Raw genomic sequence first — 25673 nt, 5'->3', positions numbered from 1 at the left:
GGAGTTTCCTCCTGAACGGATGATGGAAGCAGCACAAACACAACGCAATAAACAAGCCTATAAACCCAATCCTTCAGACTGCGGTGTCGCTTCTGCAGCTCCAACTAAACAAAGTCCGACCACGAGTCCTGACATGTGTTTCTGGCTCCAATCATATGGCCTACATCTGTAACAACTGCCAGGATGTCAGAGCGTCCTCCCAAACCGTGCTCGCTCTTCTCCTGACCTTTCAATCCGGCGCGATGACAGCTCAGCGGCGCGCAGGCTTGGGTTTCCTTCAGAGGCTCTGCAGACCAGCTGCTCCAGAGCCGAGACCCAGGACGTCCACTGCACGAGCAGCGGCACCTGCATCTCTGCTTCAGCGGGACGACCCGCAGCCTGCGGGCCACGCCATCGCACTACGCTCAGAGCCAAAAAGCAAACCTGGAGGGGCTTCTCACTGCCGGATATAAAAGTTTCTGCCCCAAAGGCTCAGGTCAGCGGATCTTCAATTACATGTCGATTAACAGGAACAAATTCACAATGAATTCATAATTCAGGTTAAAAAAAAAAGTCAGGCAAAACAGGGAAAGACTAACAAACTTTAAAAGTCCTTCTATGTTTTACTTTCAGAGGTGAATATCAACCTTAAATGATTCATTCCTCACTCAATCTAAAATCATTTTAGCATTGGATTTAACATTTCTGATCTTTCTATCATTTTTTTCAAATCACACTTTTCTGAACTGCTCTTTGGGTTTTCCAACATTTTTGCTGCAAAGTTTGAAAAGTTAAGATTTCAGAAACAATTTAGAACCAATATTTCACAAAACTAAAGATTTTCATTAACATTTTTTTTAACATATTAAGCCTCATATATTTTCTTTGTTGTTGTTTTCTTTGCCTCTAAATGGGGGGCGTTGGACTCCAGGCCTCGAGGGCCGACATCCTGATGGTTTTTAAGAAATCCTGCCTCATCTGCTGCAGATGACCTGAGTCAGGTGAGTTTAGGAGCTTCACTGGCAGGTCCGTTAGGAAAACATGTAGGGCATTTAAAAGTATAAAGTAAGTATAAAAGGTGCTCAACAAATATGTCAGAACTTTTGATAGCAATCTGACACTTTGGTTCCAGTTCTGTAGGAATAATTAAGCATTTTCCGTTGAACATTTTTGGCTGAACAGTTTGGCTAAAAATGTTGATGAGAATTAGCATTAATCACCATTATAAACCAGTTTAGCGCTTTGCATTCAGCATCCTACAATTCTTTATTCATTTCAACATTCCTGTTTTTAAAAATGTTTTTTTTTATAATTTGTCTTTGGGTAAGTAATTTGATTTAAAAGTATTTATTGAAGTTTATTTTAGGAATCGTTTTAGGGTGTATTCAGACCGGAAAAGTCCATCGGTCCAGACAGAGTCCTAAACTTTGCATTTGGTCTGTATTCAGGCTGCTTTTCAACCGGACGATTCTGTTTTCAACCAAAACCACATGACAAAAGATCTCTTCAGTCATTGGCCAGGAATCAAGGGGCGGGGCAAAGCAATGTGAGAAACCAACATTGAACGTCTGTATCAACGTCAGGTACAACACTTTTTACTCGCTACGTTGGTAATGCGAGACATGTTGCAAGATGTCAGGGATGAAGGTACGCTGATAAGTGTTTGTGACCGATAGATTGTCGGGAAATAATGAAAAGCAAAGTGTGTCACCTTAAAAGTTGTGTCAATGAGCCTGCCTTCATCCGGCCACATTTCAATGAGTTGCTGTGTCTCATCGTCATGGTTGTAACCTTCCTACCCTGTTTAAATCCCATAATGCCCGGCTACGGCTGCCGTTTTGGTCGAGTTGTTCCGCCCCGAGCACAGAGCCTATTCAGACGGAGGAATCTCAGAGCGAACCAAAGTTCAGTATAATTGGAAACGAACCGAGACCACCTCCAAAGATGGGGCAGAGAGCGGTTCCTGGTCCTGGACCAGAGTCCACTTTGGTGGATTCAGACTGAAAAGTTGCTCTAGCTCAGTGTTTTTCAGGCAGTGTGCCGTGGGAAATAAATTACCCTCATCAACTGATTTAAAAACATTTACCATCTCCAGGATATCCGCTCTGTGTTAATCCAAACAGTTCCTGATAAAACACTGAGCAGTTAGGAATATGAAAGATCATAAAATACTTTTTTCTTTCTGTTTATTTGATTCTATTAAAAACACTTTGATAAGAATGACGGTACCGGGTTTTAGCCACAGCTTCAGCTCTGTTTTCGGTAAAGTCCCGCCCCTTTTCACACGTCATCAGTCTGACCAATCAGATGTGGTTAAAGTCTTCACTTCCTTGTTCTGATTCTGCTCATAAAGTCTCTCAATTCCAAAGAAAATACAAGCTAATGCTCGTCTTTAGCTTTCCGCGGGATCCAGTGTCAGACTGTGGAACAAGTGAACAAAACGATGAAGCACAGAGACGAGAATCTGTCTGGCATCACTACATCTCCCATGATGCATAGGGTTAAAGTGACAGCGTCTCAGCGTGATGTGAGTCTTCCCCGTTAAACGTCTTGAAACCACAACGAACACACATCAAAGAGTTTTGAAATCTTCTTGATGAAATCAGAGGTCAACACTTTAGTTCTCCTTCCAGGTTTGTGTTTATTAACAGCCAAACATCCCAGAGTTTGGTCCAAGTCATCGTTCTAACTGAAACACTTTTCTAATAACGTCTGGATTATTTTAGATGTTAAACTAATAACAACATTTAAGAAACAGGATTAAGGTGAAGTGGCCAACAGACACAAATAAACTAAATTGAAATAAAGAAATAAAACATTTTTTGTTAAAGTTTTCAAAAACTTTATCTTTGATTAAAACTAAAGAAAAACTAATAAAACTTCAACATGTTCACTTTTTGTGTAGCTACAGAAAACATAAATATAATGTTAGTGTTTTGTGTGTAAAATATGATCAAACATATTGTGATCATATTGTTCATAAATTACAGCTGCCTTTGCACCAACATTAAAAAAATTTGTTTTAAATAAATCAATATTTAGAAAGAATACATTTGTTTTTTTGTGAGGTTACATAAAATTGCCTGTCAATAAACTGAAGGGAAAAACAACTACCAGGGTAAAATTTCAAATAGTTTAGTTAAAAATTATTACTGAAAACTGACTTAACTTTTATTACAACTTTTAGCTTTTTCTGTCACAATTATGACAAAAATGCACGTGAGATTGTGGAGGGACAGTCCATCAATACAGACTATAGAGTTCATCCTTTTTTAATTTTTGGATGCTGGTGTGCCACAGGACTTTTGTCAGGGGTAAAGTGTGCCGTGGCTCAAAAAAGCTTGAAAAACACTTCGCTAGATTATCAGGGAAAAGGAACTCTGGTTCACTTAAAGCAAACCAAATGTTTCCCGTCTGAATCCACCCTTAAAGTCCAGATAACAACAGCATCTCTCACCAAACAGTAGAACCACTGCAGAAGTTTCACAAAGTGGACAACGTGTGATGAATTCTGGCAAAAACAATATTTGGTGATCTAGAAAAACAAAAAAAACAAAGAAAATATATTGTTTTTCTAGTTTCTTGTGTTTGGAGAAAACCCCAACTTTAGATACATCAGTACATCACCACTACACACATGGACCAGAACACTTTTAAAACCACTTTAAAATGTTTTCTTTTTAGATTTATCTTATCTGATCATGAAAAGAATGTAAATATATTGATTCCGAAGGAAGTCACTGATTTCCAAGAGGATTATGAAGCTTGAATCCCGATCCAGGAAAGAAGCACTCTCTCTCATTCGTGATGCTGACGGCGTTGACGTTAACGGGCTAAAGAGCCTTTCATCCCACTTCTCAGAGGGAACATCTTTTATTATATTCACCATTAATATTCAGCACATTTCAGTGCTTCACCTTCATTTCATTTCCCTCTTCTTTAGATCTTTAGCCCTTCAAGGCAACTCCTCAACTATTTCCGCCATCACCATCTTTTCAGCGGGCTCTGAAGCTGAGAAAAGCGGCTCTGCGCTGATTCGCAACACTTTACAGAAGTAAACGACACAATAAAACGTAAACCAACTGACGCTGACGCAAAAAAAAACGCTGCTTTGTCCAGATATTGTTAGAAATGACATTGATTGCGTAAACAGTCAAAGAGTTACGGTAGTTTATAGATGTGTGACACTGCCTTTAGCGTCGCTTCCACTGCAAACCACATCAACGGTTGGCCCCCCCCTCACAATAATATCCTCTGCTGTGGGTCATCTTTGAAACCAACAGACCTTCTTCTATTCCGGAGTCAGCGAGTGCCTATAAGGTTAAGTGCAAGTCTATCAGTGACTGAGAGACGACCCCTTGAACCAACGCTGTGTTTACTGCACAGAGAAAAGCCTATTAATAAATCTGTGGCAGACAGCCCGGCGGAAGTTGCCCGAGGGCTGTAAACTCAGTCTAGAAGAGAGGGATGAATGAAGAGCAAAACAGAGAGCGCCAGATGGACGGCGAAGAGAGCAGGAAGAAGAAAAGCAGCAAGGATGCATGGAGGCTGGCAGAAAAGGAGAGGATGCAGGGAGAGGAAAAAAGACGGGAGTGAGAATGATGTGTGCGAGTGAGTACTGGTTGATGGATTGATGTTGGTTCCATAAAACCACAGCTGCCTCGCTCTTCCTAGAAAAAGAACCACAAGGAAAAGTGGCAGTATGTGGTTCAAGCATCTCGCATCCTCTGACTATTTCTGACCGGCCGACTGCAGGAGTAATCAGAAGGTGCACAGGTCCAAAACGCACAAACCCTGCCTTTATTTCCCATAAATTGTGCTTTTGCACTGTAATAAATGAAAAGTTGTTTTTTTTTTAACTTTAATTAGCCTTGTAAATATTTGTGTGCATGCACGCATGTATCTGCGCCGCGCCGCGCCTTCATGCGTCTGTTTTTAATCAGTGCGTTGCCCAGTAAAGCCCCATTCTTCCCTCTGACAGGCCAGCTAACCGCTGTAAATATATGCATTGAGTTCTGTTTACTATAACACCAATAAAATCGTGTTTGCACCCAAAAAACCTTCACAAAAACCACAACTACCTTGAATTATTTTGAAAATATACAGGAAAATGTTTTGGCTTCATACAGATTCAAACCGTCAAAGAAATGCATCTACAGCTGCAACTGAAAAAAAAAAAAATCACAAAAATGTAGGCTATGTCCAAATTCCTTCACAAATCCCTAATTCCTAAAAGACTACATAGTCCAGAAATATCCAGTATCCTGGGTTTTAATGTAATTTGGACACAATCCTCACATCTTTTCTGGGGTTTTATTTTATTGTCAAATATGCCGTCACCCATTTACTGAAGCAAAAACCTAACAAATATCAACTTTTTACCAATTATGAATCCACTATGTTCTGATGATGAAAACGTGAGTGATTGATAAAAAATAAAATCACATACATTGATGCACACTAGTTTTTTGCAGAGACTTCTGGGAATTTTCCAAGCCACTGGACTTTTAATGATTCGGAGATCCTAAAAGAACAGTGGCTAGCGCCTATGTAGTGCAATAACCGGGGAGTACTGAGTGAATTCAGACACAACTTTTAAGTTTATCAATGTAAAAATGTGAAGACTAAAATCAAATTGCAGTCGAAAAACGGTAAATAAATCATCTTCTATCTAAATGTAGCATCTACTTGTAAGCAAAAACAAAAGTGATTTCTTTTTCATAGCCTTAAATAAATTCAGACGTTAAGGGTCAATATATTTTAGGTCAGAAAGTAGTTTTTGATCTAATAATAAGTTTTAAGTTTCAAATGGTACAATGGAAATCCGGATTTTAGAGAATTTTGCAGGTAAAATCAGTTTTGTCTGTTGTTCCGCTTGAGCTAAAATGAGCAAAACCATTCAAATGATCTATTAGCAAACTGCTTTAGTCACACAGGATTTCAATACAAAGCATTTCAAACTTTGTAATTATGCAAATTTCAAGTTTTAATTGGCATTTTTATGAAAAATAACTGCAAAAATACACAAAATAAAAACCATACAGCAACAGATAACATTAGAAAAAACTGCAACTTGTCGGGGGGGGGGGGGGGGGGGGTACATGCTTAATTTTTTATTCATCTAAATTTGATCAAATAAAAGAACATTTCTGACTCACATACCTGATGATAGCAGGAATAGTGAGAAAAGTTTTTTTGTTTTAAAAACAACTTGGAACCGTTTTATCCATTAAATACTGCTTCTAGAATATTTTGGAAGTGGTTTTTTGTAAAATTGTCAATGAGCTGCAATCCAAAGACTTTTTGTTAGGAAGGAAATGATTCCTTTTATGTCTGTTCATTTTGAACGATCCGATTCCTAAAATGGATTCGGGACATCTTTCCTCAAGACTTCCACCAGTGTGCATCAGAGAGAAATACCTGGACCTGAACAGTGCAGGTTAAGTTTTCCAGATTTTCTTGAAAAAGTATTCAAGTGTAAATTAAATATGTGTCCAAACAAACAAGCAAACAAGAATTAATGTCAAATCCATTCACATTTTTTTTTCATAAAGTTGTTGTTTTTGCAATGATGGCTGGATCATTTTTTGCTGACAGCGGCAACACAGACATGTGATGCACTTGGTTGTTTTTATATTATAGTATAATAAACCTACCATGTCTGAGACCAAATGGTATTTTCCATATATATTTTATTTTGAAAGTATTTTTATATGGTACAGTCAACAACTCCTCTCTGACAGATTGATCTGGTTGGATTGTTGGAATATAAATCAATCAATTAAGTTGATTGTCTCTCCATTTTTTACATCCAACATGCCCCCCCCCCCTGAAAGCCCAGCAGCTCCTGTGAGAAACCTCACACACTGCCCTGCAGACATGTGGTCTCGCAGCACTGAACATGCATGCATGTAAACACTGTGGAGGACCTGAGAGTACACAAAAGTACAAACACCTCGTGTTTACACTCCTGACCGCAGCGGTTTTTGGGCGCCATCCCCTCCAAACGACAAACAGTCGGATGTTCTTCAGCGGACATCGTCTATTCTAGCGTGAACCCGGTGTCCTTTGCTCCCTCTCCCCGCCTCCCCTCTGCCCCAACCCCGTCCCATCCCCGCCTCTAGAAGGTGAAGAAGTACAAAGAAAGGGATCAGAGCTTTTCCGATGTTTATCCCCCTCGAGAGCTGTCCCTCCCATTACCCAACTGATGCTCTTTTCTCATGGAAATCAGCCTGCTGTTGCCACCATTGCTGCCGCCGCTGCCCGTGAGGGCTGCAAGGCATTGTGGGAGATTTTACAAGGCGAAGACCTCCCCTCCAGCTCCAAAACAGTCCTTTCTCCTTCCAACACACACATCAGGAGCAGCTCAATCACTGGGGCAAACATGAAACGTGCTGACTCCCGACCACAGGGGCATGGAAGCAATGTAAGGCGATGCATGGAGCTTAATGAGAAGAAGCTGGACCCAAGAAGAGAAAGTCATGTTGAGCGATGCAGCCAGGAATGCTGGGGAATAATCATCAGGAGTGGAAGGAATGTTTTTACATATCACTTCATGCATGTGGGGAGAAAGAAAGAAAAAAAGCTAAAGAAAGGGAATAATCAAATCTGTCACTGCAGCCAAACCCACCATAATAACAGCTACGCTGCACAAGGCTGCAGGGCAGATCCATCGCCATCTGGGTGGCTGCAGCAAACATCAACACACGCCTCTCAACTTCCACTGCAACTGGCAGAAACCAGCATGGCCTCGTGACAAACGCACTTCCATTTCCTTATTATGTAGCAGGAGGCCTTGATGGCTTGGTGCCTGACTCAGACCGAACTCACCTAGAGCCTCTCTGATCTGAGTCCAGCTCAGACCCTCATCAAACCTGCTCTGCAGGCAGCCGGACGACTTTTCCCGCCACGCAAATACTGAAAGGACGGGTCCCATGCGTGTGCAGCAGAGTGCGGCTGACAAGTCTTCGGCGAGAGCGCAACAAATCAGGGATCAGCCGCTCTGGGAGCTCCTGAACAAAAACACCTGCGCCTTTTTGCCACAAGTCATAAAGCGACATTACCAGGACAAAATATTTGGAACTTTTCCAAGGCTAAAAGCATTTGTCGAAATTTTTCTTAACAGATCAACGATCAACAGGTTTTACCCTCCAAATGTTTTCTGAAAAGGGAACACTTGAAAAACCAACACTTGACATCAGATTTCAACGTTTATTAAGAGTTCCGGGTTGTTTCCCGGGTTTTTGAGCCCCAAAGTCTAAATCTGTCAATATCAATAACTGTTTTTCTGCACTTCCTGCTCAAGCAAGTGCCGCTCAATAAAATGTCATAATTACTTCATGAAATGCAGACTTCCACTAGAGTATTAATCTGTAATAATCAGCTTTAAATGTTATTACAAATAAATATCCAATCCCAGTTCGGATGCAGCTTCCAATCAAGTCTGAAACTATGTGATCGGGCCCGATTTCCAATCAGATGACCGGATCGGGACAGAGCTAAATAACAATCGTGCAAAATTCAAACCCAAAGAGCCATAAATTGTGTTCTGTTTGTCCAATCATCATCTTCTTCCACAGACAAGAGTCCAGCTGACTTTATGGCACCATCTTCAATCTGTGTTTTGACGGCCCTGAAACTTCTTTAAAATGAAAACTTCCTTTTGAAACCATTTTTTAAAAGGGTGTGTTCCCAGATTTGATCCACACCAGAAGTCACTTCCCGTCCTTCATTGCAGGTCCAACCGGAACTCTGAACAATAAAAGTGAGTTTTTGTCTGATTGAGAACAAGAGTTCACTTCAGACCAAGACGGAGTGAAGGACGTCAGCACGACAGAAACAGGTCGTCCCGTGAATCGACACCAGCATTTCACATGTTTTGTGATGAAGTGCAAAGCTCTATAAATATACAGAGAACCAGAAGTAGCAGAGGCTTTCTTATTGGTTTGTCCCCCATCCTGGTCAGAACTTGTTTTGGGCATTACTGCCCCCCCCCCCCCCCCCCCCCCCCAATGAGCAGGTTTTGGAACAGAAAGATTTTTCTGTCTTTGGTTTATTCCTGAAAGTGCCAGGTGTGAAACCAAACCAAACCAAACCGTAAGAAGATGCCAAATTTATTAGCAAACCCAAATAAACAGCTTAAGCCATTGGAAGTTTGCGATGCTTTTCCTGAGACAAGCTGGTCAGGATGGACGTCTTACGGTTGACGTTGGTTCGTTTGGTTTTTTTTTTATTCATATCGTAACTTGGGCTGAATCCGAATTCTTCCCCCACCCCTACTGCTTCTCCCTACCCCAACATTTAGCCCCTCCGAGTGGGGAGTTATGAAAAAATAGTGTCTTTGAATTCGGGCGTTAGCCCTTAAAAAAAATATTTCGGACCAATTTATGCTAAAAAGTGACTTCATTCAATCATTTAATTGAATAATTGAGTTTTGTTTCCTAGGTAAAGACACACTTATCTGCTACGGCAGAACAATGGTTGCTTTTGACATCGGACGTTCACGTCAAATAGAATTCTGCCCTTGGAAAAGTTTCTTTAAACTTCTCCCGGGACAGAGGCTGGACTGCGTCCCCGCTGTAGCAGCCGGCTGTGCTGGTCGTGAAAAACGGAGAGGGCCATTTAGGATTTACTGCATAAGAAATAAGGCAAAGTCCATTATGTAATTAGAAATGTGTGTTTTCTTTTTCTTACTTTTTTGAAATCATTGTGAATCAGGAGCAGATGAAAAAATGCAGTTGGATAAAAGCGAATTTGTGATGTACACACTTCTGTTGCACCCATTTGTAGACGACTAGATCCACGTATGTCTTCGTTTTTCCTCGTCTGGGCTGACCTCTGGCTCAAAACTGTACGGCTGGATAGCTCCAATATATCCACTATAAATCCACTATATGCTAGTGAGAGCATGTAAACAGAGAGCTCTCAGTTATGGGTGACAGGAAGGGAAAAGGGTAGCTCTGTGCCAACGACACCAACACAACTCCAAGGTGATGAAATCCTGCCGCTCTGCAGAAGCTATGTAATAAAAAACAACTAAAAACAGCATAATCATAATCAAAAGACCACTGGGAACGCTTCAAAAATAGATCAAAAGATGATCAGGTGGGTCTTCAAGTAATGTGGTTTGTGAGGAAAATCGAGTGGAGATATAGTTTGTTGACCTGCACTGCAGTGACCAGGCTTCAACTGCTCAATAGATATCATTTCATCCGACGCATCTTTTATTTTGAAATGTGAGTGGACAGGCGTCTGTACGCTTTTGTTAGAAAACCAACCAGGTTTCCCTTCAAGAGATCTACCAAGGAAAACCAGGTTTTTGAATCACACCTTTTCACTGAGATATTCATATTTGTTATGATATGTATTGTCCAGTTTGTCTCAGACTAAACCTGCCTGAAAAGGTCAAACAGTTGATCAAATCTGACCAGTAAGGAGGTTTTTCTGCCTCTGGCTGTTGATGTGGACCACAGATTGGACCGAGTGAGTGTGAATTCACCCGAAGAAAATGGTTTCACTCAAATGAAGTCCATTCAGTCGCCCGTTTTTCATGATAAGGGATGTTGGAATCAAAAACTGTCGGGAAGCAGCAATTGGTCTGAGTCAACTTTTCGACTGGCCATCACTCTCACCAATCAGGAGTGAGCTTGTTGGAAGTCCACACCCCTTACCACTTGAAAGCGGGATACACAAAAACTGTCAATCAAACATTTCAAATGTTCGACGTGAGACCACCTACTGTTATTGAGGCATCTGATTTATAGAAAAAATATCATTAAAAAAAGATGTTTGTCAAAAAGAATGTTTACAAAAGGTATCAGAGCAAAAGGGTGAGGGGTCACTCAGTCCAGTGTTCATGAACAGTCAATGCTGAAGACATATCACACATCACATTTCCTTTCTGGTCCACTTACTAAACTGCACCAGAGTTCACTTGCAGGAACTTGTTCTCAGGCAAACCGGACTGTGTGTAAGAACTGGACTGAGCAACCCCCCTCCCTTCCCGTTCCAAACAGGAAGTACTCGCTGGTCCCAAAAAGCCAAAATCCCACAGACTTGTACAGAGAAATAAACATCTATTACCCAGTAGTTATATTTGACAGAAGAACCATTCTTGCTCCAATACTTTTTTTACCATGTTCTTAATAATCCTAATTTTTTTCAGGATATTTATGTTTTGTTATTCAAGTTATAAACTAACCAATCAGATGACTCAATAGTATATATTTTTAAAAGGCAACTGAATTGACGTTATTTGGTTGCAAACGGGAGTTTGGCATTTTCTATGGAAGACGTCACACTCACTCAGTCCAGTTCTAACATACAGTCAATGCACCGGCCCACCAACTGGACCATCCCAAACTAAATCCAGACCAAAAAGCTTAGTGTGAAAGCAACTTTACTGTCCCCACTTTGCTCCAGAAATTCATATTTAACCACAAAAGAAGGCGACCCAAGAACACCGACAGTAATCTGAATTCATGGAAAACGCTGGTTGCAGTGTTATAAACACAGACTCCAGCAAACAGTGTGACAAACGTTCTCGGGCTTTTGGGACCAAAACGCTTCAGGTGAAACGGACAAAATCAGTGGAAAGGTCAACAAAACAAGGTCAATCGGTGGAATGACCTGAACACGAGGGAAGATGTGTGTTTTCCTGAGGGATGATGGGATGTCTGAGGCGGATTCCACCCACAAAATCAGCCCCAAATTAATTCACAGCAGAAACCGACTGGAGTCATCCGCTGGTGATTGTCAGAAAGTCCGTTTTTAAAGTCCCCTCTGGCTCTGCTCTCCTTTCCACGCGTAAGTGACAGCAGACGTGTAAAAAAGCCTGCGGGAACGTCAGCTATCAGTAACAAGTGCATAAACTGAGCCCCCGCATTCTGAACCCAACAACCCCTCACCCCCCTTCCTCCTTTTTTTTTTCTTTTTTTTGGGTCGGGACTTAGTTGTTATTTACGCGCTCCAAGCAAAAGCCCTCCAGTCCAGAAAGGCATGATGGAGCGCGTGGAAGCGGTTCCACCGAACTTCCGAGTCAGGGTCCCAGAGGTCTGAGGAACCCCCCCCCCACCCCCCACCCCACCCCACCCCCCACTCCGACCCTCCATCCATCCCCTCCTGCTCCACAGATCACCGAAAACTTTTTGCAGGGACAAAGTGCGCCGCCGCGGGTGGAACAGCCTCACGCGTCCGCGACGCGTTTACCGGCCGAGAACAGGAGGGGCTCCGGCGTGCGCGCACGAAAACGAAGTAAATAAGTGCCGGGCTTCCTTCCAGCCTGCCGCGGCGATATAACTCCGCACGAAGTTCGGATGGCCGCGGCGCAGCCTGCCGAGCGTCGCGCACGACGAAGTGTCACCCCCGGTTCTGTGCCGAATCAACGCGTAAAAGCGGATTCCAGAGCCGCACGATCGATGAGCCCCCCCGACAAGAAAAAGACGAAGCAGCAGCAGCGGCGGCAGCGGCGGCGGCAGCGAGCAGTTCACTCACCGAAAACTTTCCAGCAGCGCATTAGTCAGATCCACATACAGTCCCGGTGAGCTTCATCCCGGACCCGAACCCCGATCCCGCCGCGGCTGAACGCTCGCCGCCGCTGGACGCTTTTCTTCCGCTTCTTCTGCGCTTTTCGTAATTTTCCCGATTTTTTTTCTGTAATTTTTCGAAATCCGAGGCCTGAGCGTGCGTGTGGCTCTGCGCAGGCTGCAGCCGAGTTATGGGGCGGTAAGCATTGTGGGAGCGTGACGTCAGGCCACTTTCACAAACTTTTTTTTTTTTTTTTTTTTTTTTTTGAACCAGCGACATCATACTGGTTTTTCAGAAGAAAGCAGCCAGTTCTCCCAGTTCTGACCCACTTCCCCACACCTGCAGCCCCACGCATCCCATGAGCCTCTACTTCACAACCACCTGTTTGAATCTTTTACACATTTAGATACGTTTAGTTCACTTTTAATCCTTTAATTTGTCATTTACCGTAAAAAAATATCTTTTTTTTAACATCAACAAGTGTTTTTATGAGTTAAAAAATTCTTGAGTTAACAAAGAAAAGATTAGGAGAAAATACTCAATGATAAAATAAGATTATACAAAATAATAAAAATTATTCAGAAATAATACGTAGTGCCAAATGCATTTTTTTGTTTGTAATGAAAAAAATATTACAAAATGATAAAGATGTGTTTTAAAAATCTAAAAAAATGTTAAAAACTCTTTTTTTCGTTATATATCCCATTTAGTAATAATAATAAAGTTATTTTGTTTTAATTTAAAACAAAAAAGGGGGGGGTCTCCATTGTTTCTCTTTGCTGTTTACTTTATTTATTTATTTATTTTAGGAGGGGGGGTAGGTGTGGGTAATGTGCTTGGGGTAGGGGGGGGGTATTACTTCCAGGGCGCATCAGCTCGTTTTCTAAAAAAAAAAAAAAAAAAAAAGTCAGCTCGTTTCCTCATCACTTTCCTCCACCTCAGCCCCCCAGGACCCTGGCAACACTGAGCCCGCGGGGGCTGCATGTGTGGAGGTGGAACAGGGGTGGAGGGTCTTCAGAAGGTTGTGTTCAAGTGCTGTTCAAACGTTAAACAAAACGGAGCATATGACATTTTGGTTTACATTTACAATTTTTACAGGAACATTTTCAGATAAACCTTTTGTTTTGTTGCATTTTTTGATGTAAAAATATTTAAGGAAAAAAATCCCAATTTTTGGTCATTAAACATTGCATAGCGTCCTTAAGTGGGCATTATTGTCCAGTTGGCAAACATTTTGCGTCGATTTCTCCGCGAAGAAGCCACATATCCTACGGTCCGCGAACGCGTCAGAAGGAGAGCCAGAAAATGCCAGTTGTTGACGACGCTTCTGCGCGTTTTTTCAGCGTGACCCTACCTGTCCACGCGCAGAAAAGTCACCTCTGGACACTGACTTCCGGTTGAGTTTGGTAGAAAAAAAAAGTAAACATCAAAGACACCGGCGCTTTAAACACAAAGCAGCGCCGGAAAACAAAACAAAAAATCATAAGAAAATTACTTTTCCGTGATTACATTTCGCTTTTTGTAGATTACGCTGCTCCTTTGGCGAATTATTCTCTTAATAAAACTAAACTTTGTCCACAAATTCTTGGTACTAACGGCAAATTTTGCTTTTACAGCTTCATAAAAATAGAATTTTTAACTTTTGTTTCTGCAAAAGTAAGAAAATAGTTATAATTAAAAGTTTATTTCTCTTTTATAATGTTTTATTATTTACAGTCAACACGTATAAACCATTTTATTGATTATCTATGTTTTAGTATCCATAAAAAGCAGAAAACTATTTCTTAGAGGAAGAAAAAATTAAAATTCTGTTTATTGCATTAAAATAAAATACAAAGAGAGTTTTGTGGTCTCCCTCTTAGCTAATTTTACCAAGTAAAAATCAAATTCTTTTGTAAAAAAAATAATAATAATAATAATGCTATTTCTTATTTTTAAAAAGAAAACTATTGTTTTAAACAGAAGTTTTGTTGAAGCAAAAAAAAAACAAAGTTTAACCTTTTTTGTTTACTTCTTTTTCCATTTGTGTTCAAAAATCTACACGTATCTAAGTTAGTTATCTGGTTTCCTGTAATGTAAGAAAAAAAATCAAAACAGTTTTCTGACCATCAAACAAATTAAAATAACTCCAATAATATAAGAGAGAGTTAATCAAATCACTTTAAGATGAAAAAAATCATTCATACCTGTTCATTCATGAAAGATTCTTCCCATTTTAAAGCTTTATTTTAGTTTTTCTTATATTCTTTTTCCTGTAAAAAAAATAATAATAACAATAAAAATAATTTAGTAGAATTGGTTTAAAGTTTTTGTTGCAAAAATTACGTTGGCCTGTGTCTGAATTCCCACCCTAAATACTATAAAAAACATATAGTGCGAGACTATGAGGCAAATATGACGTCATGGAATTCCCGAAGATCAAATCTAATTGATATGATTGTTTTGCGACGACCATTTATGAATCCACTGTGTTCTGAAAATAAAAAACGTTGATGGTTTATTTAAAAAAATACATTTGAAATACAATGTATTTACAAAATACATTTGGCAAAAACTGTTCAGACGCAATGCATTGTGGTCTGTGTTTACCGATCTAGTGAGCATTGATGCACACCGGCTTTTCGCAGAAACTTCTGGGAAATTTGTAGGGCACTGGATTATGGAAATGTCAATTCGGACAGCACTACAAAATGGCAAACGCACTACATAGCGCACTAGTGAGTAGTGAAGGAATTCGGACACAACCTTTGTTTGTCCAAAGGAGAAGCCGCTTTTGTTGTGGAGCGCCTTTGAAACCCCTGTCTAAGGGAGATTTAGGGGTCCAGGATTCGAAACAGTAAAGTTCTGTCAATTTTCATGCTAGCTAGGCTAAAGCTGCTGAAGAATCACATTCCTCAAAGAATATACAGATCATACAGCCGGTTTGACAAAACAGCTGAAAATCATTGAAAAGACTTGTAACTTTCAGCTCCAACTCATTTTTCCCCCTGAGAATTCATTACTTTGTGAACAAAGCGTCAATGTAAAAACCGAAGTGTGTCCCTTCTAAAAACAGTTTTAGTATGAGAACGTCAGAGCAACAGTCAAACACAGAGGAGGTAGTGTGATCATGTGGGATTGTATCATCAATTTATTGTAGGAACCATGATTTCTGTTCTCCATCAGTAAATCCTGAATGAGGTCATGGTCCCTCAGTCCCCAGCTCAGGCTCATGCAGGAGCCTCTGTAACCTGTGTCGCTGCATCCGCCTTTGGTGTGGAAACAAGAGCAGCTCCTCAACAGACAGTTGAGACGAGCCTCCCCAGCGTGGAGGATGATTGTGTTAAGTGTGTTGAGAAAAACAAACAAAAAGAACGGAAAACTTTTTAAAGTCGCACTTGGATCATCTTTTGATCTAATTATAAAACTTTCCCAGAGGTCTTTTAGTTCCAATTTACGCTGTTTTTTCGCCAAAATCTAAAAACCCTGTGTGGTCTTCTAGGACATAGTTTCTGCAGAGCGGCAGGAGTTCATTAGAAATGCTCTCTTATCACGCGCTAGCTTACAGCCCCTCACACGGTGCCGCATATATGGCGGCGAGCTATATCGGAGCCATCCAGATTCCAGCTCAGACGAGGAAAACAAAAACGTTCAAACAGCTTTTTTTTTCTTCTGCTCCTGATTCACAATGATTTGAATAGAGAAATCCTCAGAAATACAAATTTGAGCTTATTTTTCCCTACATATATATGTCCTTCATCATCAGAAAAATGCTTCAAAAGCACGATTTTCAGCAGAGTGGGTCTATAACTTAACTAATTAACATTTTCAATAAAAGAAATTCAAAAGTGCGGTCCTACATGACCCAGCAGCGTTCAGACTCACCTGTCGCTCTCACAACCCCTGTAAAGTGTGTTGCACCTGCCCCCCCTCCAGAAACTTGAGACCTCAGCCTTCTCGAAAGGTCACAGGTCAAGTCCACCATGTTCACATTGGTTTACCCAGTTTTTTGTTCACGTGCCACATGAAATGTCTGTCTCACGCCATAGTTTCTAAATATCTGTGGTTACTATGGCAACAGCATGGACAGAATCGGACTATTATGGGATGAATTCCTCCTGAATTTAGTTGAGCTTTCATGAATGCCAAACACGTTCTGGAATTCCAACAGATTACATTTGATGAAAACAATCGTATTGGTTGTTTTGTGACTTTTTGGCGACTTTGCGCCTCGCAGTCGGAGCTGTAACGCTCTCCTACTGTCTGCTGCTTTCCATCCTCCCTGGTTTTTCTGCAGATCTCCGCTGTTCTTCTCAAGCTGCTAATTTTACCTCTGTTTCCGTTAACAGATTAAGGTGACTTTCTCCTCCTCGGCAGCAGATGGTTTAAAGCTGCTGGGAGAGAAACGGCTCAAAGACGGAGCTTCTTTCATGATTCCCTTGTTTGTTTACTTGGGCGGCTGCGTGGTTGCTGCAGCCGCAGTCGGGTTGATTGCAGTCGTTGCCCGGTGGTCTGCTATTTCAAGCCGCTGAGTGATTTTTAACCATCTCCTGACCTCTCTGTGTGTTCGGGTGCATGTGGAAGCTCGGCCGCCGCAGCCACTCCTCTGCATGCATGCGTCCACCACCAACAATCAGGCCTGATTAGATGCACAGAGAGGAACGAGGGAGCCAGAACATCTGATGAAACGGAGGAGAGACACAGACCCTCCAAAGTGAAGACTGAGTAGAAACATGTGCCTTTTTGTCTTTAGTCATCTCTAAACAACAGAGTTCAGTAACTGCAGTGTTTACTTCCTCAAATAAAGGGGTTTTGTTTTGCGTACCTGCCATCTAGACTCCTGAGGAGAGCTCAGACCCATCTGTGAAAGTTATTGGATGCAAGAAAAAGTTAGATGGAGCAGGACATCAACCTGAGACTTGACAACAACAACAAAAAAAAAGCCGAGATGAAAGAGATTTTCCTCAGCTAAGAAACAGAACTCATGACTGGACTCATTCACAATCTTCACGCTGTGATCAGATCAAGAGCAAATATCCTTCTGACTACCAGATGACGACAACCTTTTTCTAAATCCACCCAAAAACTACATTTCCCAGCAGAGCACCACCTCCTCACATTTGGTATTAAAAAGCCCAACTGTCCTCCGCAGATAACAGGAGGAGTTACTTCAGTAGAATGCAGGGGTTCAGGTTCAGAAATGTCCTCTACAGAGGACACATTTGCATGGCTGGCAGTCAGGACATTCAGAGAAATCTGTCCGTTCTGTTTTTCAGGATCTCACTGTTGTTAAAGACATTTTCTACTATCTATGTCTTTCAGTGGTTTTATTCAGATTCCTGCTCCTCAATGAAAAGGCAATTTCCCCCCAGAAATTAAAGGTTTCAATCAAATTACGGCTACCATTTTTTTAAGAATTAAATGCAATTTTCCGTTTCATTTGAAGTGTGCATAGATTTTTCTTCCATGTTCATGTTGTCCTGTCACCTGTTTGATCAGAAACACAAACTGACCTTCCTCTTGTGTTAGGGTCGGCATTGACTCATTCTTAGTTGTAACCCTTGTGCTACCTTAGATGACCCCACCCTCACATTGACGTGTTCTCCCTACCATAACAAAGGTGGATAAAGGTGGAAAGATTTCATGTAATCCATGGACACCAGTGAAGATCACAAATCATTGAAGAAAAAAGGTTCAGGGCACTGTCTAGTGGGTCTAGATGACCCAACTCCCAAAGTTAAAGTGCCTAGGATAGCACAAGGATTAAAAAATACCACAAATGAATTTGTTTATCATTTCAAGCATTTTGGACTTTGTCAGCAATCTTTATCTCAAAAAAATGAATTAGTTATATCTTCTTGTGCCTGGCAAATCTAAGGATTTTGTTCTGATTTATGCTGCTTTTTATTTTTTTTATGTTCAAGTTTTGTAACTCAAAGATAAAAGCGTAATAGTCCTTTTCTTAAAGCTAATGCACATGGGTCAAAAGGGACCACAACACCATAAATATTGCTATTAATAATAATATTAATAAGTAAATAAAACAAATGATGATCACAGAGGTGTGTTCTAATGTCCCTCAGTCATACTAATGTAAAAACAGTCTAGTTTATAAATGTGATTTTGGTTTTTCTCTGGGTACAATTTACCATTTTTCTAAAATGGAAATGCCCAAAAAAAGCCAAAAACACTGAAACTTACGTTAACAGGTGGAAGGCTAAAGTCAAGGTTGGGCTATGAGAAGTGAACGTGCTTTTAATGTTTTCTTTTTTTACCTGGTGAACTCACCTGCATACGGAGATTTCACGATTACCTGTTTCAAACCAGCTGTAGAGAGGAAGTAAAAGTGTTAGCCTTTTGCCATTTTTTAGAAAGATTTTTGCTTTATTGTGAGAAGGTTGATGGAGCAGAACATTGTAACTGTTGTGCTGTACGTCTATTTTTCTTTTGTCATTAGATCTGTATGTTTCATGTCATTGTGAAAGAAATTATTGGGAAGTTTTTTGTGTGCAAATTGTTGAATAAATTTTTTCGTTTAATTTGCTAATTTTCTAGGTAGTTTAAGAAATATTTTTTTGTAATTATCCTTTTTAAAATTTAGGGAGCACAGTTCCGACATGTAGGCAAAAATCCAAATGCATGAAGTCCAGGTGGATGAAAATCAAGTTTGTTCCGAAACCTTTGAATCTCCTCAAACTGCTCTAAAAAACTTCATCGAAGATCTTCTGTTTTAGATTTGAAAGCCTGATAAACAAGAAATTATGACTTCAAGTAATTTTTGTTTTTCATTTTACTTTGAGTTTGCTTTGGTTTCACAGGAATGAACAAAACAAATAGTTTTCTTTTTAAACTTCTTTTGTGTTTTATTTGATAAAGGATAGATCTTTTTTGTTCCCAATTTCATCTAAAAAGGTTAAAATGTCAGTATTAGACATATAAATGTTTTTTCCATGAATCTATTTTATATTTCTGCATTTCTTTTTTTTAATTTAAAACTAACATTCAATCATTTTCAACCAGTTGTTGTTCTTGTACGGAGCAGATGTCGCGTGGAAACACCACCGAGGATGCGCTTTGTTCTTCTCATGACTGGGAGCCCTGGAAGCCATTTTTATTGTCATCCAAACAATCCGAGAGCTCCAGCATCAATGAGGACTCTGTCAATTAAAACTGGTGACAATTTGCTCACATCTGGAGCGCATTTTCCCCAGACCGACTTGGTGAGATCTGCTGTGGTAGGAAATGACAGCTTTTTCATGGGCTTGGTTTTAAACAGATGGTGTGTTTACATTAGCAGAGGTGGGTAATAAACAGCTCAGAGGGGGAAAAAACAGCTCTTGGATGCAGAGAAAGGCCTCGTCAGTTTTTTGTTTTGTTTTTTTATAGGTGAAGGTTTTTTTGTGGAAAAGATCTGCCGACCTTTGTGGTTCTATGGACACAAAAAAACCCAGAAAAATCCCTGAGACTGAAACTCAGAGTCGCAGGCTTGAAGGTTACTTCCTGTAGGGGTGATGCAATCCGAGAGCAGACGGCGTGTGATAAATTCTGGATAATAAAAGGCAGCAGGGGGGTCTGCAACGAGGTGGGGTAAGGCAGCACCCAACATTAGCGGCCTGCAGCAGGTTGATAAGCAAATGGGTGGAGCTTAGCAGCCATGTCATACAGGCGGCTCAAGGGACGCCCGAGAACAAGATTCATTCTTCAAAAAAAAAGAAAATAATTCTTTTTCTGAAACATCTGATCACATCCACCTCAAGCTTTTCACAAGGCATCAGATGATTCTCTCCCCTCTGCTTTAACAAAAGTCTCTCCAAAGTGGAGCTTTTTGGTTTTTCTATTTCATCATCATGTTTCATGTTATGCTGATGATGCTCTGGTCTATTTATCTGTTAAGCCAGGTGAAACTTATCAGTTTACTAGACTAGCATGTCGCAGAGACGTGAAGGTCTGAGGATTTTGATGTTGGGGTTGGTATTAGTCTACAGACTCTGGTCTGCAGAGGAAAACCTCTCAGGAGGAACCTTGAAGCAATTTTTGCTTATTGACTCTTGGAAAATCACAAGATTTTGGTCTCAGAGAGTATCAGTGGAAACAGTTCATGTATTTGTTACTTCAAGATTATTTTATGCTGATTTCTAATCATCTGGTTGCTTCAAATGGCTTTAAAATTCCCACTCCGATCATTTCTTGATCTATTGTAAAAGTACCAGTGGTCTTTTACTTATGACTTATGTCGTTTTTCTAGGACATAGTTTCTGCAGAGCGGCAGTAGCTCATTAGAAATTCACCTCTGAAGTGGGCTGGGACCGTTAACCTCCTCTCGTCACTCATAACGGAGCTCTCTGTTAACACTCTCCCACTAGCTTACAGCTCCTCACAACCCTAACCAAACACTACCGGAACAACAAAACTAGCTAGCAATATCAGGCCAATCCAGCCGTACAGTTTGGATCCAGATTCCAGTTCAGACGAGGAAAACAAAGACGCTTGTGGATCTATTTGTCTGCAGATGCATCAGAATGGAGCAGAGCAGGGCGACTGTGATGTGGCGTAGTTTCCATCTGCTCCCGAATCACAACGATTTGAGTAAAAAAATACTCAGAAATGCAGTTTTAATCTTAAATTCCTTAATACACATCCTCCATGATCAGAAAAAATGCCACAAGAACATGTCAAAAACTCCAAAAACACAATTTTCATCGGAGTGGGTCTTTAAAAGTTTATCCAAAACGCTGCAGCCTGAGTTCTCAAAACAAGAGATCCCGTGTCTCTTACGTTGACTTCTCTTGGTTGGTTGCCCGTTTGAAGCACATTATACTTAAAAAGTTCTATTAATGAATAAAGTAGTAAAACAAAAACTTCATTTTATCTCAAAGAGGTTTTTTAAGTATGTTTCAGCTTTTGGTTTTGACAATTTTAACATTCCTGTTAATTGTATATTCTTGTATTTAATGACTGATGCAATTTTTAATTTAAATTTCAGTGATTTAGTAAATTTTGTACCATAATTGATATACTGACCAAAATTTCATTGTACCAGTGACAAAAAGGTATTATTATTATACTAGGTATTCTATGATATTTTACTGACAGAACTCTGCTTGCAGAATTCATGATTGTTCCAAGAACAATGTAAAAACCTCTTTAGGTTGTTCACAAAAAATGTAATCCTTCTTATCAAAGTGTGTCGAATGAAAACCAAATAAACACGAAGAAAACAGCATTTTATGATTTTTCACATCATGTAAAACCTGGGTCTGTTTGGATGAACGCAGAGCTGATATTCTGGCAATGGCAAATGTTTTTCATGCCAATTAGGTGAAATTCTGTTTGCTTCTGCACAACAGATGAAAAACAGTGGATTATATCAAGGATTAATGGATTAAATGAAACCAAATTGGGTTCATGAACTTTCTTTTTTCTTAGTTTGATTTTCTTGTTTCCCATGAACTTAGTCTTGATGTCAGCAAAGATTTGAACAGCTTTTTTTTATCTGAAACAATAAATGTTTACATTTAGGCCTTAATGTGTTTCTCATGCATTTCTTTTCTTAGAAATAGAAAGTTTAAGGAAAAGCATCATCTCATTTAAATTAAGAACTAATTTATCTTTTTTTTTATATATTTGTAAAGAAAAACACTTCATTCAAAAATAACCTTTTTAGTAAAATTATATTGGCTTCTTTCTAAATGTGAATATTCTCATTTTTTGTTTAAAAAAACATTTTTACTAGACAAAAAAAAGGTCCCATTTGGTTTGTTTTATTTTTATTTATTTTAAAGCAGTTAACATTTCCATAATTATATAAAGATTTAAGCTGAGGGGCATTCATGTCAAATTCCCTTTTCTTAAATGTTTTTTTTTTATTATTTAAGAACATGTGTAACTTTTTATTTTATTTGGATCTTTTTGGATGATTTTAAATCTTTAAAAGACAAAAATCTGCAAGAAAATACATTTGATTTTAAATTAAATTTTGTGCGTAATCCCCTTTAAAAAACGTATTTTTTAAGATTTCTTTGAATCCGGTTTATCAAACTGTAATTTTTGAAGTTTTGACAAAAACTTTAATTATTTTTTTAGATTTAAAAAATGTCTTTTTATTTGTAGCAGATATTATTCATCCTTTCTACCAGACGTTTAGGATTTAATTGTTCACAAATACGTCACATGATCCCAGATTTTAAAACAATATACAATTTAATGTTTCATTTTTTGTAACCTCAGTCTGATGATGGTAAAACTAAATACCTTTTGGTTGACGTTTTGGGCTGAACATGGAAATCTTTAAATGTTTAATAAAATAAAATAATCTCCAGTTGTTTATTCTATTGATCTGCAAAAACTGAGGATTGCTGCTGAAACAGAGAAAAACTAAAACAGTCATTTAATCCATATTTCTTTAAAAGTTTGACTTGTATTCTAAGTGAGTTTGTATTTTCTCACTTTTTTCCCCAGAAAAGAGGAAAATCCAGCCTGAAATAAAGTTTTGTTGGTTCTCTTTGCTGATCTGTCTTTTTTTTTATTTTCATGTATTTTTTTTTGTTCCTTTCATGAAAATTACTTATTGTCCAACATGTTTACATGTTTGTTGTACCATATTAAAAGTTTTCATGATTGGAAATCAACCTGTTGGGCAAAAAACATGACCATGAAAACGCAGATTTTGTGTGAATCAGCAGCAGATGCATCAGGTTTCCTGCTGCTGAAACAGTGAATCGACACCGAGTCACGGCTGAAAGCCGGTTGTCAGGAACGACACAGGAAAGATCAACAAGAGGCGGACGGTTTGCAGGTTGACTGGCTTATTTTTCCCCCTGCGAAAGGCCACAGGCACAGCGGCGGCCTGCTCCTCTGCTGCAGCCCCGCAGCAGCAGCAGCAGCAGGTTTGCAGATCAAAGCACAAGAGTCAGAAACAAAGAGCAGGAATGCATCCTCATGCTTCATCCGCCTGCTTTTCTCTCCCATGCAACTCATTCACCTGAAAAAGTGTCTTTGCCCCCCACCTCTTTCTCATACTCTGCATTGTTATCGTGGCTGTCATCGCTAACAATGAAAAACAGTGTGTGTTGAAGGGATGGGGGAGGAGCAGACACACAGAGCGACACAGGAAAAGAAGGAAAGAGCAGCCAGCTGTCGAGAAAACGAGAGTGACTGTTGGAGTTTGCAAAAGCTCTGCCGTCCTTCAAAGCAGCAGAGGAAAGCCTCAACGTCCACCTTAAATAAAGCAAACAAATGTTTTCCTCCTCGCTGCTTTGGGTTGGTTTATTCTCCTCTTTGATTTGGAAAAGTTAGGAACAAATTATATGCAGACGACTTGCTGCTCGGGATCTCTTTAATGTGACATATTTAAGCAATTATCAGCTGATTCAAACGAAGCACACATGTTGCCATGCCGACGCACACACACGTTGCGGGAGCATGTTGGACGCACATGTCCACATCCACTGACTCAGGTTGTTATCTTCCAACTGACTTATTTAATTGATTAATAAACAAAATCCAGGATCCAATGCCAAGGATTTCTGTCTTTTTGGTCACTTGGAGAGAAAAATCTGCTGACAATTAGTCATAGTTTGTTCTGAAAAAGTCTGTCTGAGGGTCGTCACTGTTGACAAAGCTGTGAAAATCAGCTGGAGGGAATTACCGTCCCAAATGCCTCTGACCTGCTTGGGCTCTCAGTCATTCCGACTGTCGGAAAGGTTTGATCTGCACTGGGCTTTGTTTCCTAAAGTAGTCCACTCTAGTTTGGGAGGTGTGAAAGCTCACCTGAACTCGGATGTGGATCAGTTTGAGATCCGGGATCCAGGTTTACTTGCAGAAGCGAACTGAAGGAGGTCAACAGAACCCTGTGAACACGTGACACAAATCACACAAAGTCTCTGGCTGCCTGTCAGCTTTAGGACCAATTCTAAAGACCCTCGCCGATCATCTTTAAATCTATTTGAAGTGTTCCCTTTCATGCTTAAAATGGCATAATCGTTGTCATTTCCCATCATTCCTTTGTTAATACTCTCCCACTAACTTACGGCCCCTTACAACCCCAAACTAACATTATCGGTGCAACAAAAACAGTGAGCAATACTGGAACTATGATTGATTGATTAATTGAAATTCAAATCCATATATTTATAAGAAAGTGAATATTTTCATTGAATATTCCTATTATATTAAAAAGCATTTTCTAAATTTGTTCAAGAAAATCTGTAACTGAGCAGAAACATTTTTTTAATAGACACTGAAAATCCTACAAGATGTTTGTCAAAGGTTAAATTAAATTTGATAATTCGAAACATGACAAAATTGTATAGAAGCTGATCAATGATAAGTTAGCTAAGATATACAATAAACAAAAATCTGCCTGACTCAACACTATTTTCTCTGTTAAGATTAATGTGCAGCTGATTCTTTCTATATTTTGGATTAAAAACTTGTCAGTAACTATTGTATTATTATATATAATCAACATATTTAAACTTTTTTCATTATATACAATTACTACAAAAAATTGAACAATTCAAGCATTTATTATAAAACATAACTACCAACTTTTTTAACCAACTTTACTTCTAGGAAACGTTTTTCTCTAAATATCCTTAAATAATCAAATCCTAACACACCCTCTTTTAAGATTTAACTAAGGAAATCCTTCCATTTACAAAGTCTTTACCATTTAGGGGAAAACTCAACAAGTAAGATGCTATTTCAGAAGGAGAAAGTAAACGTATAATTTCTTATTTACTAGTAACTCATTTTAGTCCATGTGAATCATTGCAGCTTTTTCGCTTTTTTAAAAGAAAAAGAAAATGTTCTTTTAAAAAAGTGTCAATGAATCAAGTACATAAATTGAAATAAATTATCCATTTAGGCTTAAAAAATCAAATAAAACAATAAAAATAAATATTTTAATGCTGAGGAAATGCAAAAGCTGTGCATTAATTGTATACATTAATCAATTTCAGGTCTTTTCTGGCAGAAAGAATTATTTTTAATGTGAGAATCCTAATGTTATCAAAGAAAGTTCTCCAATAATTCAAGTTTTTTTCTTTTTGTTAATAATAGGTATATTAAAATAACTTTAAAAATACAGGAAAAGAATCCGCAGTACCGCATCCCCAACGCTACGTGGCAGCAAACCCTCTAGTCTGCGTCACTTAAAGCTCACTGTAGAAGAAGAAAAATGAGCCGTA

General features: G+C 39.4%; 1 protein-coding gene across 1 annotated transcript in view; it reads right to left on the bottom strand.

The window, feature by feature from the left end:
* Positions 1-13052, bottom strand: part of plagl2 (PLAG1 like zinc finger 2) — a 56617-nt gene extending 43565 nt beyond the window's left edge. The window contains exon 1 of the mRNA XM_023956394.1: positions 12472-13052. The gene's annotated coding sequence lies outside the window, so the exon portion shown is untranslated. The remainder of the gene's footprint in view (positions 1-12471) is intronic.
* Positions 13053-25673: the final 12621 nt, after the last annotated feature.

This window comes from Oryzias latipes, chromosome 7 (genome assembly GCF_002234675.1).
Source record: "Oryzias latipes chromosome 7, ASM223467v1".
NCBI classification, from domain to species: domain Eukaryota; kingdom Metazoa; phylum Chordata; class Actinopteri; order Beloniformes; family Adrianichthyidae; genus Oryzias; species Oryzias latipes.
Note: the sequence above shows the minus strand (reverse complement) of the source record. Positions and strands in the feature narration are given on the sequence as shown.